Source organism: Triticum aestivum, chromosome 3D, assembly GCF_018294505.1.
Source record: "Triticum aestivum cultivar Chinese Spring chromosome 3D, IWGSC CS RefSeq v2.1, whole genome shotgun sequence".
Taxonomy (NCBI): Eukaryota; Viridiplantae; Streptophyta; class Magnoliopsida; order Poales; family Poaceae; genus Triticum; species Triticum aestivum.
In genome coordinates this window covers 502,572,121-502,574,907 of record NC_057802.1, presented here as the reverse complement: position 1 = coordinate 502,574,907, position 2,787 = coordinate 502,572,121, and positions in this window count along the sequence as shown.

Here is a 2,787-nt window from a genome sequence, read left to right as displayed (position 1 = left end):
AGGCAGAGGCCTAACTATAGAGGTAGAACGACTCGTATATGTGTTGAGAAGGAGAGACCCAGCTATGTCTTGAGGGAGATCGGTCGACATCCATACATAACTGAAGGACGGGAAATATGATGGGACAGAGAGAGAGGAGAGAGAGAGGGAGGGAGAGGGAGGGAGAGGGGTAGAGTGTTGGATGGGTGATGGAGTTGCTTCTCGAAGATGGTGGGAGAGGCCTACTAGACAAACTGAGGGTGGAACTGCAATGTTATCAATAAGAGTGGGGATGTGTTTCTGTGTGTGCCTGTGCGTGATAGATCTGTCGGGACGCATCCATGGATGATGAAGGGGAACCATGTGTTTGGTAAGCAAACCTAACTAGATCGGTAGATCAATTGTTGTTTGTCGGAGGAAGGGAGAGACACAACTAATGAGGTAGATCGATTGATGTGTGGGTAAAAACGAGTTATAAGGACCTAGCTAGCTATATGTATAGCGAGAGATCGGTCGGTGTACATCCATTTGTTAGAGGCAAATAAGGCCCAGCGAGACGGATAGACAGAGAGAATGGAGCTAGGAGGTGGTGCGAGAGGCCCAACTACTAGCTAGATAGGGGGAGGAGTGTGCGGTTGTGAGATCGATGAAAAGAGGGGCGAGAGTTTACACGTGTGTCTAACCGTATGAGAGGCACGAGGCAAGGACACATAAAGAAGGAGATTGAAGGTGTGTGTGTATGTTGTAGGCAGGCATCGCTGGAGAGGTTTATCGATCGGTGTGTGTCGGAAAGGAGTTGTGGAGACTCTGGGAGAACGACCAAAAGAGAAAAATCAATGTGCCCGGTGGATAGAATGCCGAGGGAGGGGGAGGGCGAGGAGGGCGTGTGCATGCACGAGAGAAAGTTAGTGGTAGCTACAAAGGTTAGAGGATTGTGTGGGTGTAAGAGACTAACAAAGATCATAATTTGATATGAAAGCGGATTCATATATTTGAATAGGAGATCATAGTGTTTTAAACATTGCATGCATGAATATAGCGGTGATACACGTGCTGTGCACATGTTATAACATAATGTGATAATGCATGGCGTTTGCAACTCACAGCTAAATGCCGAACAATCTAAACCATACTATACATCAAACAATCTCACATTTTATTTGAATTTGTGATAATGTGTGGCGTTTGCAGCTTACAACTAAATATCGAACAATCTAAACAATACTATATATCAAACATTCTCACATTTTATTTGAATTTGTGGTAATGTGTGGTGTTTGCAACTCACATCTAAATACTTGTAGGCGTAGGGGGCGGGGCACCATACATAATGTGATAAACACATTATACATATGAGACATGGTTTAGATTATGAAGATCTAGCTAGAGCTAGAAATGTAATGTGATTTGAAATCAAAATAAAGTGGATTCAAAAAATCTAGTTCGAGTTCATATAGTACACATAGTTCATATGTAACTCGAGACTAATCATGTGGTGTGCTGTGAAGATAATACACAAACGATGGTTTAACTTGACAATAATGATGATTGTAGATCTTATTAAAACAGAGAAACGAATTCAAATGCTTTGACTTCACAACAATCATTACTGTAGATCTTATTCAAATAGAGAAACGAATTCAAATTTAGTTCATATTGAAGCGGTAGTATATACGTTTGGAATGCACTAAAACGTTCATTTGAGTAGTAGGTTGCATGCATTATACACGTAGCAAAATATTTTAATTGAACATAACATGAATTCAAAGTTTTGAATGACATTTGTAGTGCGCATTGATTTGGTACAGTACACGTTAGGCTTGTCCGAAAATTTCAATCCGCGCCTTGTTAGCCCGAAATATTTAAGATATATCTTTGTCTCGTTGTGCTCCAACAACTCCCTCCATCTCAACCCGCGCCTTGCTATTCCGAAATTACAACGCGCGCGAAAACTCCCACCTCCTGTGAAATCCCGACACGCGAAATGCCCGTGGTACCCCTGAACCGAAAGAACCGCCTCAAATCGGTGGGGGTACTTTTGTAACTTACCCCACATTTCGGACAAGTGCGTCTCTAAGCCATGGTTCCCCACTGCCATCCCATCCGCCCACCCATTCATACACCGAGGCCGCGAAAACCCGCAATGAAACCCCACACCCTGCTTCGTCCGCCACCCAGCCGGAGTCTCTTCCCCGACGACGTCATCAACAGCAACACCTCGACGTCCCTCATCCACCGTACCGGGTGAGGATCCATCGTCGATCTCATCGTCCCGCCGGCTCAGCCACCCCGTCCTCCACCTCCATGGAGCTGCCCCGACGTTCTCCTCGTCTTTCGCGGCACCTCCATTCCCACACCGCCGTCTTCACCTGCACCACCGGAAGAGCATCATCATCACCGTTTCCTCGGATGAAGCTGCGGCCTAATCTGCGCCACCAAAGAGGTTGTACACTAATCGCCGCATTTTCTTCTTGATTCGATCTCACGGTGCTGCTGGCGCTCGGTCCCGAGCCGACACGGCGCGGCTCCATCCACGGCGGCGTCGCCGGCCACTTCCTCCACGACGTCGCTACCTCGGCGGCGACGTCCACATCAGTAGGAGCTGCTGCTGCTTTAGCTCTCGCTCACGCTGCTGCTCTGATCTTGCTCTCGGTCCCCTGCCCGGTCTGCTCTTGCTATTGCTCTTGCTCGCGCTGCTGCTCTCGCTCTTGCTCTTGCTTGCGATGCTGCTCCGATTTAGCTACACTTAGTCGACTGAATCGACTTTTGGGTCAGTCGATTTTCAGGGGGTGGGGGGCTCACCGGGGT